Source organism: Nuphar pumila, chromosome 8 (genome assembly GCF_984573655.1).
Source record: "Nuphar pumila chromosome 8, dmNupPumi1.hap1.1, whole genome shotgun sequence".
Lineage (NCBI taxonomy): Eukaryota > Viridiplantae > Streptophyta > Magnoliopsida > Nymphaeales > Nymphaeaceae > Nuphar > Nuphar pumila.
The window spans coordinates 68,213,054-68,238,185 of record NC_143256.1 but is presented as its reverse complement, the minus strand read 5'-3'; positions in this window follow the sequence as shown (position 1 = coordinate 68,238,185).

The window sequence follows — 25,132 nt, the reverse complement described above, 5'->3', positions numbered from 1 at the left end:
AGAGTCCTAGTTGGATCAGGACTCTTCTTCAAGAGTCCAGTCGGATCAGGACTCTTCTTTAGAGTTTCAATTGGATTGGGACTCTAATCTTTTACAGCTATTTTTATCCATTTTCAATCAAATCTTTCAAAATCTTTCAAAATGAGTCAGAAACTCAGAGTTCCAGTTAAAACAGGACTCTATTCAGAGAGTCCTAGTTGGATCAGGACTTTGATCTTGATTTCAATTTTGAGAAAATCCTTCAAAAATCTTTCCATTTATCAAATTTGTTACACTTTTATCAAAGAATTTCAAAATTCTGAGGTTTTATCTCAGTCCTGATCGAAGTAGGAATCTATCCAAAATTGATTTTTATACTTCATTTTCACTGGTTTTCAAAAGCTTTGCCCAAATTTCATCATTTGCTTATCAGAAAACCAAAATTCTTAGAGTTCTGGTCGAATCAAGACTCTTTCTTAGAGTCCTAATCAGATCAGGACTCTGAGCCAAAATTCAATTTCATCCTGTTTTTAACTGTTTTTCAAAATTCTCTCATTTGATTTATCAAAAAATCTAAAAATTAAAAGTCCTAGTTCAATCAGGACTCTGTCCTTAGAGTCTCAGTTGAATCAGAACTCTGTTTTATTCTAGTATTCATTATTGTTTTCACTGTTTTGACAAGTTCTTTCATTTGTTTTTCAGAAAATACCAAAAAAATCTAGAGTTTCAGTCCGATCAGGACTCTGTCCCGGAGTCCTAGTCTAGTCAGGAGTCTGTTTAATTTCCATTTTAAATCTTCTCCGTTTGTTTTCAAAAATTAGGTCATTTTGTAGAGTCCAGTTAATCCAGGACTCTATTTCAGAGTCCTGATCGAGTTAGGAGTCTAACCCTGATAGTATTTTCTGACTTGTTTCACCATTTTAGATGAAATCTTTTCAAAAATTCCTTCATTTGGCTTTTAAAATCCAAAATCTTAGAGTCCTAAGAGTTCAGGACTCTAACTCGGAGTTCCAGTTTGCTTGATACCCTATTTTCAAAGATCTTGAATTTCAAATACTGATTTTAACCCCTTTTCAAAACTATTTTCAGTGTTTATTTCAAAATTCTTCAAAACTCGATATGGGCCCACTCAGTTGGCACCATATCCAGAGGAGTTCTGACTCGGTTAGAACCCTATGCCATTTCAAAAAATTCTAATTTTAAGTTTACTTTTGAAAATCTTTTGAAAACTCCTTCAATTTCAAGTTTTAAAATCGCTTTTTGAAAAAAACTCAAGTAGGGCCCGCTCGGGGTGGCGCCACATTTGAAGAAGTCAAGGTTAGACTAGGGTTAGTCAATGTCCTAGTTAGGTTAGGGGTTTAGAGGAGTCAAAATCAATTTTAAAAATCCATTTTATTTAACTTTTAAACCATTGTTTTTTAAAGGTTTTAAATTCAGGTTTTAAAAACCAAATGTGGGTCCATACTAGGTGGTGTCACATTTGGACTTTTTAGGGTTTAATTAGGTATTAATTAGAGTTTAATTAGAGTTCATTTAGGGTTAGGAAACCACAAAAAATCGTTGCCCTTAGTGGATTTATTAGAAAGAGTCCTGAAAAAATGAAAAAAACCTCTTAATTAACCCAAATTAAGGAGGTTTTGAAAACCTATAAATAGGGGACTTCAAGAGGTAAAAAAGGGCTCCTTTTCTCTCAAATTTTCGTGGCCTCTCTATCCTCTCCAGCACCTCCACCTTCCTCCATTGCAGCTGCAGCCCCAAGGTGAGTTTATTTAATATTATTTTATTATTATTTTATTAGTTTTTATGATTTTTCAATAGATTTCACCATGGAAACTCTTGTGTTCATGGATTTAACCATGGATTTCATCCAAGAACCCCAAAATCGACCCAAGAAGATGATCTAACTCAGTTTGAGGGTGATTTCAAGGATTCTAATCCATTAGAATCGATGAGAGGTACGTTTTTCATGTTCTTAACCGACGAAACGTGAGATTTACCCATTAAATGGGTTAAATCCATGATTTCAAAGGTGAAAGAAAATTTCAGTCATGGATTCCCTGTATTTTATTTATTTCTTTGCTTATTCATGTTTATTTTACGTTTTACAGCATAGAAATAATTTTTATTTACTGTTTTATGGTTTATTTTATTGTTTTACATTAATTAATGCATAGTTTTTATAGTTTCTTAGATTTCTGTGTGTTTTAGGTTTAGAACAGTAAAGATAATGTTATTTTGGATTTAAATCCTTGTTGTTTATTTCTGATTTTTTTATATGTGATACATGCATATGTGATTGAACTACTGTAAAAAAATCAGAGATTTTGAACTTCGGGAACCCTGTAAGAAAAATCAGACATCAAATCAGGTTTTTAAAATGTTAAAATCGTTGTTAAAATCAAGAGGGTAACTTGATGTGGTGATATTTTTCTTATCCTATATTCGATTTTAGATCTGTAAAATGCCATGGATTTACATTGATTAGATCTGTCTACTGTGAAATTTTCAGAATTTTTTATTACTGTTTAGTATTTTTCCTCTGTCAGAGACTTTGATTTTCAATTTAAAACTTGTTAGGGTTTACCAAAACCCTAATCAGACTTGTGTTGTTTATAAATCCCAAACTACAGATCCGATTCATGATCCGTAAAAAGTGAGTATTGTTATTTTTCTGTCAACTGTTCACTGTTAAAATCTTAGATATTTTAAATGCGTTATGCTATTTATCCCTGAATTGTCAATTGAAAGTATCAGTCAGGACCAAAGTTAAAATCAATATATTCAAGTCCGGATTGTCGGATGGGTATCTCCCTGGTTTTAAAAGATTTTTCAAATCTGTAAAAAGGAAAAGTTCTGTTTTTTTGTATATTTGTTCTCTGTAAAATTTCATAGATTTCCATGGAGGTTTGACCCCTGGTTCGGGTCTTGGACTGAGACTGGTTGGTGAGCTAGGTCAAAAATAGCATATTTTTAAGGTTTGATGCTATTTTTGGATTAATTTAATGTCAAAAAAATATTTTTATAATTCTAATTTGATATTAGGGTTATAACAAGTGCAGATACCAATTTTGAGGATTTTTAGAATCCGTTTTATGTTTGAATGGCTTGAATTGCAAAACAGGGTACCCGAAGAATTCCAAAACACTGCAAAAATCACAAAAATTGTGATATTCTTGGATTTTCGTGCATAAGCATATATTTTTAGGGTTTAATCATATTCATAATCCTATTAGGATACTTTAGGTTAAATTTGATGTTCATTTGATTTCATTTAGTGCATAAAACCTAAGTTTTACCAAAATATTTTCTAAAAACCCTGATTTCAAGGCCATAGTCTTGCTATCAGGGGCAATTTGGTCATTTGACCTCAATTTCGAAATTCCTAACCCTAATTTTCATATTTTTAATCATGTCATAGCATATTTAGTTTGATTTATTTTTATTTGTATTTCAAAACTTGCATTTACCAAATATCTTTCTGAAAACCCTAATTTCAAGGCCATAGTCTTGTTATTAGGGGTATTTTGGTCATTTTGACCCCAATTTCGAAATTTCATATCTTATCTTCCTTATTTATTCAATTTTATTTCATATTTCATCATTTTGATTTAAGGGAATCATGGCAAAAAGGCTTATATCTAGCAAAATCCAGTAATTTCCTGATATTGCTGGATAAATCTAGAAAAGCCCATATATATTCACTAACCAAGCTTTCTAGTTTTGCAGGTACATTGAAGACTTTATTTTTCATGTATTTAATTTTCAATAGTGATGTAAACTAAATTAAACTTTGGAATAAGAATTTACATTTTCTGCTTAGCTTAGGCAGCATTGCATATAGTTTATTTTTTTTAAATAATGTTAATGTGTGACGGATGATGATTCATGCATATTCAAACTCACTATGGTCTACACGAATGGCACATACACTAGCTTTTATGAAGTTTATAAACTTGGTGGAATTTGTATTTATGGCCATAGTCAGAATACGAATGATACCTAGATTTATGATCTTCACATTAGCCACATTCAGCCTACACTCTTAGGCTAACTTCAAAATGCACTGCATTGCTCAAAAATACAAAAAGGATTTTCTCAATTCCTCAAAATCAAGTATTTCAAATCCATATTCATTCATTTCATGCATTTGCCAATTCCAATTCAAATTTCAATTTAGAGAAATCATTTTCTCAAAATTCTCTAAATCTTATTCAAAAATCGATTTTCTCAAAATATGGATTTGCCAATGATATTTCAAGTATTTCTCAAGTTCCAAATTTGATTTTCCAAGTTATATATTCAATTTCAAAGTTTGAATTCAAAGAAATCAAGTTTTCCAAAGTTATTTCACATTTCTCAGAATCAATTTTTCACAAGATCTCAAGATTTCTTCAGAAATCGATTTTTACTTTTCTCAGAAGTACATTTCAAATCCCAATTCATGATTTTCCATGTGATATCTATTCTAAGTGTTTCAGTTATTCAAAGCAAACATCATGTTTTCAAATATGCATTTTCAGAAAATTCATAGCACATGCCTGATTCTATGTGCATTTAGAAATTAGAATATGATTTAGACAAGTTGAATAGAGCAGAGCAGTAGATTGATCCTTTGTTCGATTACCCCTGTTAAAGGTGGCAGGAACGGTCGAACCTCGTACCGACAGGCGAGTCCCATTCTACGGAATTTTCCCGCATTTTAAAACGGAGGCGAGTTATTTTCAAAAACTTTTCAAAGGTCAGTTTGACTCGCAAAAAGTTAAAAAAAATTTGCGATGATAACAGGTTTGGCGACAGAGATGGGACCTATCTTTGCCTGATCAATCTAATGCTCTACTTAGTTCAAATTGTCAAAATCGATTTCCATGGAATGTCAGCTTTGCTTTATGATATCATGTGAACCTAGGAGCCTAGACTTGAACCCAGCTGACATGGAATGCATATAGACTAGGTATGGTTTGGTAGGACCATATTGAGGAGAATTATTCATGCTCACATAGACTTAGGTCTAATACAACACTCCTCAATTTAGGAATTGTATGAAAACAATGTTTGCTTCTTCAAATATTTCAAAATTCTATCTCTTTAGGACTTAGAGCCCTCTGTTTTCTTGCATGTGCTCATATTTCAAAAATCACCCTACCTATATTGTCCCGGTCTTCACGTTGCTGGGCTCTCTTCCAGAACCATAGTTCGGGACAGAGCCTCACAACTGGGCCACCTATTTGGGTGAAAAAACCCCTGCCACGTACCAAGGGCCATAGTCCAACGTATATCGGCAGGTGCTCAAGGATGTTGGAAAACTTGAACCTAGAACCGGAGAAATTGATTTTATGCCACGTACATCGAGCCTTGGCTTGAGTATATAGGCATAACTGGATTTGATACAGTTGATCTGAACCTTAGAGTTAGGATTAAGGTCTTACAACTATTTCAAAATTTGTGCATCTAGAGTCAGCTTTTAGGGAATGCTGTATGTGCATACTTGTTTATGCAGAATATGATTGAATGTGTTATTTCCTTTTTATTTTCCATATTTTCCCAATTTTCTAAAATACTGGACGATTTTCTCAAAATTCCCCCAATCTATGTCCATGTACTGTCCATGTTTTAAACCTTGGACGATTTTCCAAATACTTCATTTTCCATTTATTTCTTCATATTTCATCAAACCCTGGACGATTTTCCAAATTTCCCTTAATTTCCTTCAAAACTCCAGGTGATTTCCCATCTTTCCTGTCTTCTGGATCTCGAATTTCCTACTTTATTTTTATCCTACCTGCATTTTCCTCAAATTTCCTGTATTTTCCCAAGTCTTATTCCAATTTTCCATGTTTTCCAGTCTGATGGCATCCAGTCAGCTTGATTCAGTCTTCCCTGAGGGTCACATCTCCTACGAGGTGCGACAAAGTCTTCCCGAACATCGAGTCCTCAGCACCGGATCCTTCTTTCTCCGGTGGTACTATTTATGGTTTAAAAATTTCTCTCGTATGTTTCCGGACCACTTGGACGATTGTGGGCTAGAACTGGCATCCGCGGTGGGAAAGCAGACAGTCAACGACAACTTGATCCATGCACTAGCAGAACGGTGGAATCCGAGCACTTCTACCTTCTGGTTCCCGTGGGGCGAGATGACAGTACTGATAGATGAATTTTCAGAGATTATGGGATTGCCCGAGCCAGCCGGTCAGCCTAGAGATCCATTGGAGAAACAGTTTTTGATCATTGTCAAGGGTCTGGATCCCCGAGACGCTTTAGCTCGCATGACAGGACGCAAGTCTTGGCCATTGATAGAGGAGGATGGAAACAAATATGTGGACCTGCTCAAAATCTACAGACAGTATGGGATATTCGTAGAAGTTAGTTCATTGTCCAGGACAGCTCGAGAGAGAATCCAGCACGCGATGGTTCTGTGCACGGTGGGATTAGCTTTCTTTCCCGACGGACGGAATTATATGGATATCAGAATAGTTCAGCTTCTAAGGAGATGGGGAAGTCGACAGACCAGCCGCCTCTCGATAGCCATGGCCGCACTCGCCTTCCTGTACCGAGGGTTGACTCGTTTCACACTCGGAGAGTCGATCCTAGTTGAAGGATGCACCTATGCCTTGCAGTCTTGGTTCCTCCAGCATGTGCCAGCTCGAGCAAGTTCCTTCAGATATAATGGTAAAAAGCTTCTGCCAGTTGCGCGATACCGATTCTTGATCGATAATCTTCAGGAGGAAGAGGTCGTATGGGACTACTTTGATCGTCAAGAATCACCTCCTAGATACACTTATGCATACGACAAGCGGTTCAGGCTACTTGGCCCCTTCTTCTGCGCATACTACTATCCAGAGCGGTGTGTCAGGCAGTTCTCTCAGAGACAAAAACATGTAGAGATTCGTCCACTATCGGGGGTCTTGCCAGAGTTCGATCTCACATCAGATCAGTGGTCCGGATCATATCATTCTGCCAGACATGGCTGGGATTCTTTTGTCACTCTCACTATTTTTCCTGGTCCCCGAGTGTCCTCTGATTATCAGGAATGGTGGAAAATTGTTTGTCCCCCTCCCCTTTGTCGAGTCTATTATTAATAAAATCATGTCTTTTTCTTCAATAAAATTCCTTTAAATTTCAGCCTATCTTGGTTTGACGACCTCGCCTAGGTAACAAGGCATATTTTTCAGTTGTTTATTTTTGCAAAGGAATAGCAGCGCAATTGTCGTAATCCCAGCGATGACTCAATCCCTAGTAATGGGATACTCTTTCAATTGTCTACCAAAATTCTTAGTGAATATCTTCCTCCAACCAAATTTCCTTCAAAAGCCTAATCATCAATTCTACCTTGCTGAGAGCATCAGCAACATTCAGGAGAACATTTGTGATACTCGATGGTTTATACAAAATCCGGAAAGAAAACCACATCAGTTGAAGGCATCGCGTACTCAGTCGCTTCAGAAGAGGAAATGGACTCACCTCGATCAGCTAGAAGTCAGGGTCAGCAAGCAAAGGATGATGTTGATCCCCAGATATATGCTATGTTCAAAGAGATGATGACCAAAATGTCGACAGAACAAGCTGAAGCTAGTACAGAAAAGATCCAGGTCAAGCAGAGGGCAAAAGGCCGGTCAGCCAAGAAAGTTTTAAAACTATCCAAGAAACATATCCAACACGAGGATACATCTCATGAATCAGAATTAGTAGTTGACACTGATGAAGAGTATGAAGTCTGGCAAGCATTCCAAAGATCCTCTCATAGACAAGGGACAGTCTATAAATTGAAAGATCAAGCAATGGATGATCCAGTCCAAATACAGCTGAAGGAAATGGCCAAGATGATTAAAGATTTGCAAGCTCATGACAAGGGAAAGAAGGTCTTCAGGAACAAAGATTTCCATGATGGCATCACCTCCGTCAGGAATAATCAAGATTCAGAAAAGAAGACAAAACTCATCTTCTTCGTTGATGCCAATCGCAGTGATTGCAAAAATAACAAAGGCAATCATATAAGTCAGAAAGAGAAATCTTTAAAGCAGAGTGAAAAATTGAGTCAACAAAAAGAGAAGAAAAAGCATGACGGTTGGGGTTACGATCGCGAATTCACTCCTCTAGATCAGCCCCTCGAAGAGGTCCTTGAATACATGCTGAGCAAAGGAATGGTTAAGCTTCCAAGAATTGTCAATCCTCTGGTCGCCCTAGGGAAATGGAAAGACCGCTTCTGCAAATTCCACCAAACAACGGGGCATGATATTGAACATTGTTTCGTCTTTAAGAATATCGTCCAAGATTATATCGACAATAATTTCTTTGTTAAGGGTGAGAAAGAATACCAGTCGACTGTCTTTGCCAAGTCTCAGCAGAAATCAAGCACTCGGCAAGAGGTACAACATGATGATCAAAATCAGGACCGCAAGATGGCCCCTTTGGATCAAATATTTGAAAGTTTTTTGGAATACATGCTCGCGAAAGATACAGTAAGATCTCCGAAGGCTCACTTCACTCTTTCTGCCAATGATAGCAAAAGCAATAAGAAGAATCATGATCACTATTCAGAGGAGTCCAAGGGCCAAAAAAGGAAAGTTCTCCAACAATGATAGGCCTCTTCAATCTAGTCCTCAGCATAAAGAGAAAGATCAAGAAAAGCCAAAGCGCAAGGATTGGAGTACAGATCGAAAGTTCACCCCTTTGGACCAGACACTAGAGAGTGTTTTGGAATACATGCTCGCGAAAGATATGATCCGTTTACCTAAAGCAGCTGATCCCGCAACAATCATGGGCAGATTCAAAGGAAAATTTTGCAAATTTCATCGGGCAGTGGGACATGACACTGAGAATTGTTTCGTCCTGAAGAATATCATTCAAGATTGCATCGACAAGAATATCCTTATTGAAGATGAGGAAGATACCAGTCGACCATCCTGAGCAAGTTTTCTAAAAATTGACAATGTCGAGACTATGTCACTTTCATCATTTTGTCATTTTGAAGGGACAATGTAGTCTCAGTTCTTCTATCAATTTGTTATTTCCTTCTTCAATGCATTAATAAATTTGTCAATCTTTCTTATGGCCTGGCGTCATCTTTTATATTCCTCATTTGCAAATGTTTAAATGTCTTCTTATAAGGGGTAACCTTTTTCAAAGTGCCTCTCTGATCAACCAAGAAGCTCATTGTCAGTTTTTACCTCGTTATCCTCAGAGAATTCTCATCAAATATCAACTACTTATCCTTTCATCCAAACTCTCACTCCCCAGTTATACTGGGGCATTATTTTGAAAATTGGCTTCAAAACTTCCTGTATGCAGGCAAGATCAAACAAATCTCTCATTTTGCACACATGTGCACCCATCTACATTCATTTGCATTTGCAGGCATTCATTCGCATTCATCTGCATCCATCTACATCAAGTTGCATTGAACTCCCCATTCAGGATAAGGGATAAATCCTGAGGCCCCGACAGTCGCCCAAGTTGTCGTAAGGGTGAAGACTGAAAATGTTCCATCAAAATCAATTAGTAATTCTTCAGAATCTAGTGTTCGTGCTGGTAATTTTTCAAAAATCCAATGTTCGTGCTGGTAAACTTTCAAAATCCAGTGTTCGTGCTGGTAAACTTTCAAAACCCAGTACTCGTACTGGTAATCATTTAAAACCCAGTGATCGTACTGATAACCATTTAAAATCCAGTGCTCGTACTGGTGATCTTTCAAAATACAGTGCTCGTACTGGTACTCTTCCAAAATCTGATGCTCGTGCTAGTTGAACTAGTCCCAAATGTCATCTTTATACTTATCAACTTTTCTTTCCTTTAAATGTCTTGAATTGGTCTAGAAGAGTCGAGTTCCGATTCGAATCTTCTTCCAAATCCAATTCAGAATTGGTCTAGAAAATCCAAGTTCCGACTTGAATTTTCTTACAAATCCAATTCGTATAATTTTCTTTCCTCTAGATTCTAGAATTTGTCTAGAAGAGTCGAGTTCCGATTCGAATCTTTTTCCAAATCCAATTCAGAATTGGTCTAGAAAATCCAAGTTCCGACTTGAATTTTCTTACAAATCCAATTCGTATAATTTTCTTTCCTCTAGATTCTAGAATTGGTCTAGAAGAGTCGAGTTCCGATTCGAATCTTCTTCCAAATCCAATTCAGAATTGGTCTAGAAAATCCAAGTTCCGACTTGAATTTTCTTACAAATCCAATTCGTATAATTTTCTTTCCTCTAGATTCTAGAATTGGTCTAGAAGAGTCGAGTTCCGATTTGAATCTTCTTCCAAATCCAATTCAGAATTGGTCTAGAAAATCAGAGTTCCGACTTGAATTTTCTTTCAAATCCAATTCGCTTAGCTTTCTTTTACAAGTTTGAACTTCTACTCAAACTATCCTGCGAGTTGGTATAGAAGATCCGAGTTCCAACTTGAATTGTCTTTCAAAATCCAATTCATCTAGTTTTCCTTGAAGAATTGAATTCCGATTCGAATCTTCCCTCAAAAACCCAGTTTAGCACCTGGTCCATTCAAAGCTCACAAGTTGGAATCATTCTTTCTTAAGCTATGATCCTTAGGTTGAATTCCTATGGAATTGATAGTTCGTAGGTCGAACCACTGCGGGACCATTGTCGTTCTCAATTGAACCAATGTCATTCTTAGGCTGAATCCCTATTGAACCAATGTCGTTCCCAGTGAACCAATGTTGTTCTTAGTTGAACCAATGTCATTCTTAGGCTGAATCCCTATTGAACCCATGTTGTTCCTAGTGAACCAATGTTGTTCTTAATTGAACCAATGTCGTTCTCAATCGAACCAATGCCGTTCTCAATTGAACCAATGTCGTTCTTAGGCTGAACCCATGTCATTCTCAGTAAACCAATTCACAATTTCGACCTTCAGGTCAATCAATTTCCAATTTTCAATTATCAATTTCCAAATTTCCAATTTCCAATTTCCAATTATCAATTTCCAAATTCCAATTTCCAAATTCCAATTTCCAATTTCCAATTTCCAATTTCAAATATCAAATTTCAAAATTCCAATTTCCAAAATTTGACCCTTTTGGGTCACCCAATACCCAATTTCAATTATTTTCTCTTGCGAGAGACCCTTTTTATAGGGAGAGTTCTAGGGAGCTCGCTCTTTTCGCATGCTATCCAATTCGTTCACTTAGTCCCTTTTCAGGGAGAGTTTGAAGGGACTCGTGTCTTTGTGAACCGTTTGCAAAACAAAATTCCAAATTTCACACAAGGAACCCTTTTTATAGGAAGAGACTCGACGAAGACTTGCTTTCCTTGTGGCCCCATAATTTCAGACTAGGCTATTTCATCATGAAGGACTCACTTTTCAGGGAGAGTGTGATGAACTCGTTCCTTCATGACCAATTTACCAACCTCACCAATTTCGGCCCCCTTTCCATAAGAGAAGGCTAATGTTAGGAAGTTTTGACGAAAGCTTAATTTCTCTTCGAAAGTTCGTTTTGCAAACACCTCCTCTTCAGGGAAGAGAGGAATAATTCCCAATTCTAATTTCTGAATCTTCTCCTTTGGGGAAAGGAGAAGAGAATTTTTTTCATGGATGTATTGCTTTGTGCTTCAAATGCTCGCTTTCACAAAAGGATTTCAAGAAAGTTTTGCCAATTTGTCATTAAATATTTGTTGATTTCAAAAATCTTTATTGCACAAAATTATTACTTCAGAATACCTCCAGTATTACTTCCGAAAGGACAATGCTTTCGCGAAAAAGGATTCAAAGTTCAAAATCTGTCTATTGGCCAACCAAAAGGATGAAGAATAAATCCGCGATATGGCCAGCAAAGAGAATTCAATGTTGTTGCAAAGCCATGAGTGATTGATATTGATCGCAGTCAATGGCATATTTTTAAAGACCATTCTTGAAGAATAAAGCAGTCGAAATAATCTGGGTGATACAAAAAAAATCCACTCAATTTTCATATCTCCTCAATCACCTAAGCTGCAATTAAATATCTGCAAAAGGGATCTCTCAATTGTCGTCAAGATGAAGGCGAATTAAGCGAGTCGACCCCCGGGGCCAAAGAAGATTTGGATCATCTCCAAGATGACGGAGTTTGTGACAGATCCTTCCAGGGAAAGTTCAGATCACCGTCGAGATGAAGGCGAGTGTGATGAGCCTACCGACAAACCCTAAAAGATATTTAATTTCTGCTATCATCAAGAGATTTCCAACCAATGAGCCAATAACTATCAAGATAATCCCTGAGAGAAAAGAAGGATCGGAACATCTCTGAGATGAAGGAGTTTGTGACGTACCCTTCCCAAGAAAAAAAAAAGAGAAAAGTCAGGACATCTCCAAAATGAAGGATGATGTAATTCCCGAAAAAAAAAATCCAAGAGAGCTCCAATTCTGTTAGAAAAAGAGTGCAGAAAGATCATCATGAGAAAAGAATCCCAGGATATCAGACTGCTGAATCTACCAAGAATCTTCCTTAATTTTGTGAAATTCTTCTATCAATATTCTTTCACCAATAGCTCTCGCAATATCAAGAATACTTTCTTTTCTGCTCATTGAAATTCCACTAGAGGGGGGGTGAATAGTGAAATATGATAATGATCGATAAAATAAAATAATTAAGCAGTAAGGCACAACACATAAAACACAGAAGTTATACTGGTTCAGTCAATATCCAGACCTACATCCAGTCCCCAAGCAAACCACTTGAGATTTCCACTATAACATCCGAGACACCGGATAAATAGTACAACACCCTCTTCCCAAGAGGTCTTCTTCTCTCACCAGAGAAGGGGCACACCCTCTTCCCAAGAGGTCTTCTTCTCTCAACAGAGAAGGGCAACACCCTCTTTCACAGAGGTCTACTTCTTTAAACAAAGAAGGAATGCAGTGAATAACAGAATTACAATACTTCCTATAGAACCTTCAAAATGATATGAATGCACGAATGAAGGATTCTAAGAATGTTCTGTTTGTCACTCAGAGGATACTCTTTGTCAAAGAGCTGGACTTGACTTTTTCTCTTTTCTTTCTTTTTCTTTTTCTCTTTTTTTTCAAGGCTCTCTTTTCAAATCACGAATAGAAATTTTTCTCTTTGTAAGCTCACACGTCTATTTCATTCCATTGTGAATAGTTTATTTGTGTGTGTTTATATAGCTTATAAAAAGTAGTCGTTACATTTTGGAATTGTAACTTTTTGAAATGTGAAATGTTAGGTCATTTCAAAAACATCTTTTAGAGAAGTTCGAGAATGCCTTTTTCCATAAAGGTAAAATAGAGGGTACACTAGTCGTTGTAATATTTTCAGGTAATACATGTTTTGTGTAAAAAGTCTATTTCTTACAATAGTACATTGAACGTTGGGTTGTAGTTTTGTCTTTATTCTAATTAATGATTTGAGGTACATTAGTACTTCTTTACTTTAAATGCGTGTAAGTACTATGAGTGCTTTGAGATATTTATTTGTACATAGTCATGTCAAGGGTCTTCTTTATGTTGTGTATTTCAAAGTCTCCAGAGAGAATGAGGACCAAAAAGAAGGTCGACATTCTTTGGGAAGGATATTTAGAAATGATTTGTTACAGAAGGCATTTAATGCTTTGTAGAGAGAATGATGACTTCAAGTAAGTCGACATTCTATGGTTATGAAAAAAGGTAACTAGAGTCCTTTTAAAACCATATTTTATTTATTTTTCTTATGTGTAGCCGATTTATGTTTTTGTCTTCTTCTTGTATTAAGAAACATTTTATTAAAAAAGATAACTAAAGTCTTTTCAAAAACATATTTTATTTGTTTTTCTTATGTAGTCGATTTTATGTTTTTGTCTTCTTCTTATAAAAATATTTCTTTAAAGAGGGAAATTAGAGTCTTTTCAAAAACATATTTTATTTGTTTTCTCCATGTAGTCGATGTTATGTTTTTGTCTTTTTCCTACATTCCTTTTTGCATGTTGTCTTGTATATAGTGTAAGGTACAATGACAAAATGTCTTTTTCAAAAAAGGTTGTAAGAAGGTACAATTATTATATGACAAAATATCTTTTTCATAAAAGGTTGTAAGAGGGTACACTTATTGGTTTTCAAAAAAGGAGCTTTTTGAAACTATCGTATACTTTTATGATATAGTTTTTATGAATGAGTATGTAATATGCAATATGCAATATGCAAGTTCCTGAAGGTTCTGTTACATATGACTCTAAAGAAGAAAAAAATCTTCATCTTGAGGTAGCCGATTTCTTCATTTGAACTTTAGGAAAGCATGGCTCATCAAGCTTTTTCTTCAAGGAGTATGATTGCACCATAGTTGTACTTGAACAGGAAGTCTCCATCCTTATTGGGTGAGATATCCTTGCATCAAATACTCGTTAGATTTAAGGCAAAACATATTCAGTCATAATATAACATTATTTCAAGAGAACATATTATCATATCATATAAAATCAAATGAGACAGTGTATCATATTTTGTGACATCAAAACCGAGTTTCTCAACATTCTCCCCCTTTTTGATGATGACAAAATATGCTCCCCCTTTCAAAAAGACATTATGCATAGAAATAATAATATGATAAAAAAGTGAAATAATGTTTAAAGAGAGAATATTTCTCCAATAATGGAGACAGGTTTTCTCTCCCTTTGTCATGGACAAAAAGGAGGGATTAGAGTAAAAAAATATTACAGACCAAAAGTATTTAAAAGGTATTACAGACCAAAAAAAATAAAAAAAGAGTCTATCTCGAAGGTGGAGAAGGTGAAGGTGTCCGGTTGGCATGATTCCGCTTGCGAGTCTGCTGCAACAGGGCTTGATTACGAAGGATTTGATCCTGAGTTTGCTCGATATCCATCATAGCAGAAAAGTAATTGAAGGAGGACATAGGATCTGCTTCATCAGAGTCGGGCATGTGCAGGGACCTTAGATTGAAGGTGGTACCATCGAGGACGTGAAAGGGACGGAGGATGACTTCGTTGTGAAGTGGTACGTGGAAGTATTTGAGAATGGGAGTTATAAAACACCCAAAAAGAAGAGGCTCAAATTTTTGATAACGAATAAAGAGGTCGAAAATAATGGATGACCAATTTATCGGAAGAGAAGAAAGGATTGCGTAGATGAGAAGAGAGATTTTTCGAGGAACTAATCCCTGGCGGGGATGCTTGGGATAGATGTTGTGGAGAAGAATCTGGGCAAGTAGCTGAGCATGAGGTTGGAGATTCCTCATGTGCCACGGAAGTTGGTAGCAGTTGGTGCAGAAAAGTATTTTTCGAAGTACCGATCGGTCGATTGGTACTATGGTGTTAAGGTCGGTACCGGTAGAAGGTAAGTTTAGAATTTTACCTAGGTCGGAAGCATCGAAAATCATCAGTTGTCCTCGGACTTTGCTGGTGATTGAGGTTTGTTCTTGATCAGAAGAGAAGTTGGTGTAAAACAGTCGGACTAGTTCGGGATAATAGGCAGCTGGAGATGAAGATCCTATGAGAGGTTTGAGTTCAGGGAGATAGGTGTCTAAGTCGAAGAACATGAAGTCGTCAAAGTTGATCAATTTTCCTTCATGAATGGGGCGAGAGCAGAGTGAGTTGTAGGTGTGAAACAAATCAGGATACCTTAGATCGGCGGAGGTGATCACATTGATGGAGGAGGAAGCCATTATCGAATGCCTTGAAAATAAATCACTAGGAGAGAAGGGAGCTTGAACCGAGAGAAAGTTTGTATAAGGATAGAAAAGTTCGAATGGAATGGTAAGAGATGAACCAATTGATTAAATAGAAGGAAGAAAATAATTGTTGATATGAAATGAATGACATTGGAAGTGAGTAATTTTTAGATTTTAGTCAAATAAGGAAATCCGTGAGTAGTAAGTTAGGAGACTTGTGAATGACGAATCAAATCAATGTTTGAGGATAGTGTATTATATTAGATTGAGGAGGACATAGTAATTGAAATATATAGATTTTACTATGGATGAGTTTATCGACTAGTGAGGGAAGCCATTAATAGAGTATGGGGTGTCATGTTTTTAAAAAAAAATGATTGATCTTGAAAATAATGGCCTAACAAGACAAACAACTTGTTACTCTATGTGAAGGGATTCTAAATTCGTGAATGGAGAGTGAAAGACATAAAAAGATGATGTGGATATCTAGAAAGGAGAGAAAGAAGATAAAGGACAACATTTACTTGATTTAGATATGACATAAAGTAGAGATAGAATAAATAAAGGTATGTTTGGAGGCAAGACTTTAAAGGTTCTCGATTTTAGAGAGATATACAATAAGAGAGAGAGATAAGGTCACGGATGGAAAGAAAGGTCATAGGGTGACCATGTGATGTGTACTTTGAAAGATATGACATTTTAAAGAAAAGAGTGCCAAAAAAAATGTTTCATGATTAATATTTGTAATTTTTATGAGTATACGTGGATATGAGAAAGACATATTTTGACTTAGACTAGTGGTAAGAGATGATGAGACAAAAAGGAGAAAGAGTTAAAAAATATATAAGAATTGAAATAAGAATAGACATGGAGGCGTCGGATTCAAAAATGTATTCGAGAGATGAAATGAGGGGACAAAAAAAAAAAAATATTTATGAATGAAGAGTGAGAGAAGTGAGATGACATATATGGATTTTTGTGAAGGATAAAAAAGTAAAAAAAAAATGATGAAAGACATAAAGTTATGATTGATATGATTTATTTAAAGAAACTCGACAAGGTTAAGTTTTAAACAAAAGTAGACAAAAACGGAGGCTTAATTTGTATACAAAAGAGATGATAATAGATAGTTTGTTGGGCTATGATATAATAGATGATATAGTAAAAAAAATTTACGTGTGAATATAGTAACTAGATCTTTTTAAAGAGGTCAACTAGTCATTTGATTTTAACTAATGAAGAGCATGAGTTCTCATAAACTAAGTAGAGAGGTGAAACAATTTTATCGTAAGACAAGTTTTCATAAAGGACAAAAAAAATATTAAAGGAGTTGAGTGATGTGAACATTGTTAGGATAGCTTTTAATATAATTAGTTTTTATGGATATGAGAGAAAGGAGATATAATGGATGTGTACTTGAAAGATGACAAGTTGAATGACATAAAGAATGTGTCTTATAAGAATACGTGAATATGAAAACTTAGTTTGACTAACTAAAATCGATAAGAAGGAAAGCAATTTAAAATAAGATTTAAACAAGACTTATAAGAAGTATTATATTAAGTGTAATTAATTTATAAGTCACTTAGTTTGCATATTCCTAGTTCTCTTCTAATTTGTGTGAAGTCTTCATGTTTTAATGGTTTAGTGAATATGTCTGCTAACTGTTGATTAGTGGGTATGAATTCTAGTTTAATTATGTTGTTTAAGACTTGTTCTCTTAAGAAGTGCTGTCTTATTTGAATGTGCTTAGTTCGTGAGTGTAAAATAGGATTCTTAGATAGGTTTATAGCACTCGTATTATCACAGAAAATAGTTGTATTTTCAAAATTTAAACCAAAATCTTTTAAAGTTTGTTTCATCCAGATAACTTGAGTACAAGCTAGGCTAGCAGCAATGTATTCGGCTTCAGTAGTTGATAATGATACACAGTTCTGTTTCTTACTGAACCATGATACAAGTGAGTGCCCTAGCATGTGACATGTTCCACTTGTGCTTTTTCTGTCAGATTTACTTCCAGCAAAGTCAGCATCGCTGTATGAGATTAGATCAAATGTAGAGGATTTTGAATAGAATAATCCAAAATCAACTGTCTTTTAAATATCTCATTATTCTTTTTACAGCTTTAAGATGTGATTCTTTTGGATTTGACTGAAATCTAGCACACAAGCAAACACTAAACATTATATCTGGACGGCTAGCAGTTAAATAAAGAAGTGATCCTATCATACCTCGGTATACCTTTGTATCAACAGACTTACCATCTTCATCTTTGTCCAACACAGTAGTAGTGCTCATAGGAGTGGATTTTGAAGCAGTTGAGTTCATGTTGAACCTCTTCAGAAGTTCACGAGCATACTTAGATTGATTGATGAAAACTCCATCCTTGGTTTGCTTAATATGCAGTCCAAGAAAGTAGGTGAGTTCTCCCATCATACTCATTTCGAATTCCTTTTGCATGGACTTAGAAAAATCTTCACAGAGAGTGCTGTTAGAAGATCCAAAGATGATGTCGTCGACATAAATTTGAACAATTAGGGTATGATTATTCACTACTTTGACAAATAGTGTAGAATCATCTTTGCCAACAGAAAACCAGTTTTTAATAAAAAGGTTTTAAGTCTTTCGTACCAAGCACGAGGTGCTTGTTTTAAACCATATAAAGCACGTTTGAGTTTAAAAACATGATCTGAGTATTGTTCATTTTTAAATCCTGGAGGTTGTTTTACATAGACTTCTTCATTTATAAAACCATTTAAAAAAACACTTTTAACATCCATTTGAAATAATTTGAAATCCATATAGCTTGCATATGCTAAGAGCATTCTAATAGATTCAAGTCTAGCAACAGGAGCAAATGTTTCATCAAAGTCAATACCTTCCTCCTGGTTGTATCCTTGAGCTACTAGTCTGGCCTTGTTTCTTATAACATTACCTATTTCGTCTAGCTTGTTTCTGAAGATCCATCTTGTCCCAATGATCGGATGATCCTTTGGTCTCGGTACAAGATCCCAAACGTCATTTCTTTGAAATTGATTCACTTCTTCAGTCATGGCTAGCATCCAGAACTCATCAATGATGGCTTCATCAATCTTCTTTGGTTCAAGTTGAGAAATGAATGCCATGTTTGCAATCCGTTCTAGCTGAGCTCTAGTTTGAACCCCCTTTGTTAGTTCTCCCAAAATCTTCTTTTGAGGATGATCTTTGATATCGACAAAGGTTCTTTGGTGATCATCTTCATTAGACTTAGCTGTGTTATCTAAAAATAAATCTGTACTTTCAATATCATCATCATTAGTTTGTATATGAACAGATTGATCGATAGATTCACAAAAACTAACATGCATAGATTCTTCAATAGTATTATGACTCTTATTGAAAACTCTGTATGCTTTACTATGACTTGAATATCCTAAGAATATGCCTTCAACAGATTTAGCATCAAACTTATCCAGGCTATCTTTTGTGTTTAGGATAAAGTATTTACATCCAAAGACTTTAAAATAGTCTATTCTTGGAGTTCTGTCATAGAATAGTTCATAGGGAGTTTTATTTAATAAGGGTCTAATGAGAACTCTATTTGTTATGTAGCATGCAGTATTAACAGCTTCTGCCCAAAAAGATTTTGCAAGATTATTGTGTTGGAGCATAGTCCTGGCAGATTCCTGAAGGGTTCTATTCTTTCTTTCTACTACACCATTCTGAGGTGCAGCTCTAGGAAAGGCAAAGTTATGAGAAATACCATGCAAGTTAAAAAAAAATTCAAAGAGTTCATTTTCAAATTCTCCTCCATGGTCACTACGGATTTTAACAATAGAACACGATTTTTCGTTTTGTAATTTTTTACATAAGATTTCAAACTGACAAAACGTGTCACTTTTGTTTTTCAAAAATATTACCCAAGTAAATCTTGAGTAATCATCTACAATGACAAAAGCATATCTATTTTGATTAAGGATAGCTACCCTAGAAGGACCAAAGAGGTCCAGGTGGAGAAGCTCTAAAGGTCTTTTACTTGAAATGATATTTTTTTATTTGAAAGAAGATTTTGATAATTTTCCTAATTGACATGCATCACAAAAATAATCCTTTTTAAAGGGTATGTTGGGTAACCCACGTACTAACTTATCTTTAGCTAGTTTAGACATGTATTTAGAATTGACATGGCCCATTCTCATGTGCCATAGATGTTGAGTGTCATTATTAGCTATGAGGCAATGTTCTGTGATGTTTTCTAGGTATAGTTCATATATATTATTCTTTCTTATACCTTTTAAGATGATATTTTCATTGGTGTCAGCTATGAGGCATGCATCATGATTAAAGCTAACATTATAACCTGTGTCACACATTTGACTGATACTTAGTAGGTTATGTTTTAAGCCTTTAACAAGGAGAACGTCTTTGATAAGAGGTTTGTCTATGTTACAAATATTTCCAATACCAATTATCAAACCTTTGTTGTTATCTCCAAAGGTGACGGTTCCTCCTTCTTTATGATGAAGAACAACAAAAAGGTCTGGATGTCCTGTCATGTGCTTTGAACATCCACTATCTAGTATCCATCTGTTCTTCTTCTTTGGAGCCTGCAAAACATTAAGTAAATCTCCTTTTTGGTACCCAATCAGGTCCCTTTTTGTTAGACTTTGGAACCCATATCCATTTGGATTTGGGTTTGTCTATCTCTTTAGAGGAGTTAAAAAGATTAACATTGTAATACTCCTTATTTAGTTCAAATGAACTTTTCACAAACGTGGTCTTTTGATTTATACAAGAAGGTTTTTTGAAATGAGAATAGCCAATACCATTCTTGTAAAAAGAGACCTTCTGAGAGGATAAGAGTTTATCCAAGTTCTCTTTACCTTTAGTAAACTTGAAAACCGTTTTCATGAGGTTCTCAGTTTTACTTTTTAGCTCTGAAATCTCTACTTGCATATTTTTAGTTTTGGAGCTAGTAGAAGAAATTTCAGACATAAGCAAAAGATTTTTCTTTTTCAACTCAGAATTTTCACTGCTGAGTTTTTCATTCTCTTGAGAAAGCTTTAAATTTTCAGATTTTAAAACTTTATTTTTGAAACTCAATTTTCTAGATTCTTCAAATAGTTCTTGAAAAGCATCTAGAAGTTCTTCAAAGGAAAAATCAGAGATTTCACTTACCGAACTTTCATTTGCCATGAAGCACATATTTGCAGTTTCGGCTTCATCATCACTTGACTCTTCACTAGTGGATGGTTTTGAATCATCCCATTGAGCATGCAGAGCCTTTTTCTTGAAGAACCTCTTCTTTGGTTCCTCAGTTTTGGACTTTCTTTTGAGAAGGGGACAGTCACGTTTTAAGTGGTCTGGCTTATTACACTGAAAGCACATGGGATCTTCTTTAAGATCTTTTCTTTCCTTGTGCCTGTTTGGAAGCCGGTTCCTTCTCATGAAGCGCTGGAATTTTTTGGTAAGTAGCGCAATTTCTGATTCTTTATCTGAGTCTTCATTCTCAGATAGGGCTGGGAAAGCTAGAGTTTTCTTTACTGGTTGCTCTTCTTCCCTTTTTTCTTTCATGTGGACTTCATAGGCCATAAGATTGCCTATTAAGTCGTCTAATGTAAGTTTAGATAAATCTTGAGCTTCTTCAATAGCAGTAGTCTTTTTCTTCCAATCAGTTGTGAGAGATCTCAAGATTTTCTTCCCCTTTTCAGTCTGGGAATATGTTACAACCAGAGATTTCAGATCATTGGTGATGTTGGTGAACCTGGTAAACATCTCTGTGATGGGTTCATCTTTGTTCATTTTGAACAACTCATATTTTCTGACAAGAGATGATATTTTGGCTTCTTTTACTTTGTTGGTTTCTTCATGAATAACCTCCAAAGAATGCCAAATGTCATATGCAGATTCACATATAGATATTCTGTTGAATTCATTTTGATCAATGGCACAATACAAGGCATTCATAGCCTTTGCATTTAGGTTTGCCATTTTCTTTTCTTCATCAGACCATAAGTTATAGTCTGCGGATGGAGATGTGTATGGATGCTCAACAATTTTCCATACAGCAAAGTCTATGGATTTGAGAAAGATAGCCATTCTGCACTTCCAATATCCATAGTTGGAGCCATTAAAGAAAGGAGGACGAGATGCGTGTTGACCTTCAATATCACGAGCATAAGAGGTAGATGCCATTTTTGCTGGAAGACTTGTTACGTCGAAACCAGCAAACCTGCTCTGATACCAAATGAAATTTCACTAGAGGGGGGGTGAATAGTGAAATATGATAATGATCGATAAAATAAAATAATTAAGCATTAAGGCACAACACATAAAACACAGAAGTTATACTGGTTTGGTCAATATCCAGACCTACATCCAGTCCCCAAGCAAACCACTTGAGATTTCCACTATAACATCCGAGTCACCGGATAAATAGTACAACACCCTCTTCCCAAGAGGTCTTCTTCTCTCACCAGAGAAGGGGCACACCCTCTTCCCAAGAGGTCTTCTTCTCTCAACAGAGAAGGGCAACACCCTCTTTCACAGAGGTCTACTTCTTTAAACAAAGAAGGAATACAGTGAATAACAGAGTTACAATACTTCCTATAGAACCTTCAAAATGATATGAATGCACGAATGAAGGATTCTAAGAATGTTCTGTTTGTCACTCAGAGGATACTCTTTGTCAAAGAGCTGGACTTGACTTTTTCTCTTTTCTTTTTTTTTCTTTCTTTTTCTTTTTCTCTTTCTTTTTAAAGGCTCTCTTTTCAAATCACGAATAAATTTTTTTTTCTTTGTAAGCTCACACGTCTATTTCATTCCATTGTGAATAGTTTATTTGTGTGTGTTTATATAGCTTATAAAAAGTAGTCGTTATATTTTGGAATTGTAACTTTTTGAAATGTGAAATGTTAGGTCATTTCAAAAACATCTTTTAGAGAAGTTCGAGAATGCCTTTTTCCATAAAGGTAAAATAGAGGGTACACTAGTCGTTGTAATATTTTCAGGTAATACATGTTTTATGTAAAAAGTCTATTTCTTACAATAGTACATTGAACGTTGGGTTGTAGTTTTGTCTTTATTCTAATTAATGATTTGAGGTACATTAGTACTTCTTTACTTTAAATGAGTGTAAGTACTATGAGTGCTTTGAGATATTTATTTGTACATAGTCATGTCAAGGGTCTTCTTTATGTTGTGTATTTCAAAGTCTCCAGAGAGAATGAGGACCAAAAAGAAGGTCTACATTCTTTGGGAAGGATATTTAGAAATGATTTGTTACAGAAGGCATTTAATGCTTTGTAGAGAGAATGATGACTTCAAGTAAGTCGACATTCTATGGTTATGAAAAAAGGTAACTAGAGTCCTTTTAAAACCATATTTTATTTGTTTTTCTTATGTGTAGCCGATTTATGTTTTTGTCTTCTTCTTGTATTAAGAAACATTTCATTAAAGAAGATAACTAAAGTCTTTTCAAAAACATATTTTATTTGTTTTCCTTATGTAGTCGATTTTATGTTTTTGTCTTCTTCTTATAAAAATATTTCTTTAAAGAGGAAAATTAGAGTCTTTTCAAAAACATATTTTATTTGTTTTCTCCATGTAGTCGATGTTATGTTTTTGTCTTTTTCCTACATTCCTTTTTTCATGTTGTCTTGTATATAGTGTAAGGTACAATGACAAAATGTCTTTTTCATAAAAGGTTGTAAGAAGGTACAATTATTATATGACAAAATATCTTTTTCATAAAAGGTTGTAAGAGGGTACACTTATTGGTTTTCAAAAAAGGAGCTTTTTGAAACTATCGTATACTTTTATGATATAGTTTTTATGAATGAGTATGTAATATGCAATATGCAATATGCAAGTTCCTGAAGGTTCTGTTACATATGACTCTAAAGAAGAAAAAAATCTTCATCTTGAGGTAGCCGATTTCTTCATTTGAACTTTAGGAAAGCATGGCTCATCAAGCTTTTTCTTCAAGGAGTATGATTGCACCATAGTTGTACTTGAACAGAAAGTCTCCATCCTTATTGGGTGAGATATCCTTGCATCAAATACTCGTTAGATTTAAGGCAAAACATATTCAGTCATAATATAACATTATTTCAAGAGAACATATTATCATATCATATAAAATCAAATGAGACAGTGTATCATATTATGTGACATCAAAACCGAGTTTCTCAACATTCTCCCCCTTTTTGATGATGACAAAATATGCTCCCCCTTTCAAAAAGACATTATGCATAGAAATAATAATATGATAAAAAAGTGAAATAATGTTTAAAGAGAGAATATTTCTCCAATAATGGAGACAGGTTTTCTCTCCCTTTGTCATGGACAAAAAGGAGGGATTAGAGTAAAAAAATATTACAGACCAAAAGTATTTAAAAGGTATTACAGACCAAAAAAAATAAAAAATGAGTCTATCTCGAAGGTGGAGAAGGTGAAGGTGTCCGGTTGGCACGATTCCGCTTGCGAGTCTGCTGCAACAGGGCTTGATTACGAAGGATTTGATCCTGAGTTTGCTCGATATCCATGATAGCAGAAAAGTAATTGAAGGAGGACATAGGATCTGCTTCATCAGAGTCGGGCATGTGCAGGGACCTTAGATTGAAGGTGGTACCATCGAGGACGTGAAAGGGACGGAGGATGACTTCGTTGTGAAGTGGTACGTGGAAGTATTTGAGAATGGGAGTTATAAAACACCCAAAAAGAAGAGGCTCAAATTTCTGATAACGAATAAAGAGGTCGAAAATAATGGATGACCAATTTATCGGAAGAGAAGAAAGGATTGCGTAGATGAGAAGAGAGATTTTTCGAGGAACTAATCCCTGGCGGGGATGCTTGGGATAGATGTTGTGGAGAAGAATCTGGGCAAGTAGCTGAGCATGAGGTTGGAGATTCCTCATGTGCCACGGAAGTTGGTAGCAGTTGGTGCAGAAAAGTATTTTTCGAAGTACCGATCGGTCGATTGGTACTATGGTGTTAAGGTTGGTACCGGTGGAAGGTAAGTTTAGAATTTTACGTAGGTCGGAAGCATCGAAAATCATCAGTTGTCCTCGAGCTTTGCTGGTGATTGAGGTTTGTTCTTGATCAGAAGAGAAGTTGGTGTAAAACAGTCGGACTAGTTCGGGATAATAGGCAGCTGGAGATGAAGATCCTATGAGAGGTTTGAGTTCAGGGAGATAGGTGTCTAAGTCGAAGAACATGAAGTCGTCAAAGTTGATCAATTTTCCTTCATGAATGGGGCGAGAGCAGAGTGAGTTGTAGGTGTGAAACAAATCAGGATACCTTAGATCGGCGGAGGTGATCACATTGATGGAGGAGGAAGCCATTATCGAATGCCTTGAAAATAAATCACTAGGAGAGAAGGGAGCTTGAACCGAGAGAAAGTTTGTATAAGGATAGAAAAGTTCGAATGGAATGGTAAGAGATGAACCAATTGATTAAATAGAAGGAAGAAAATAATTGTTGATATGAAATGAATGACATTGGAAGTGAGTAATTTTTAGATTTTAGTCAAATAAGGAAATCCGTGAGTAGTAAGTTAGGAGACTTGTGAATG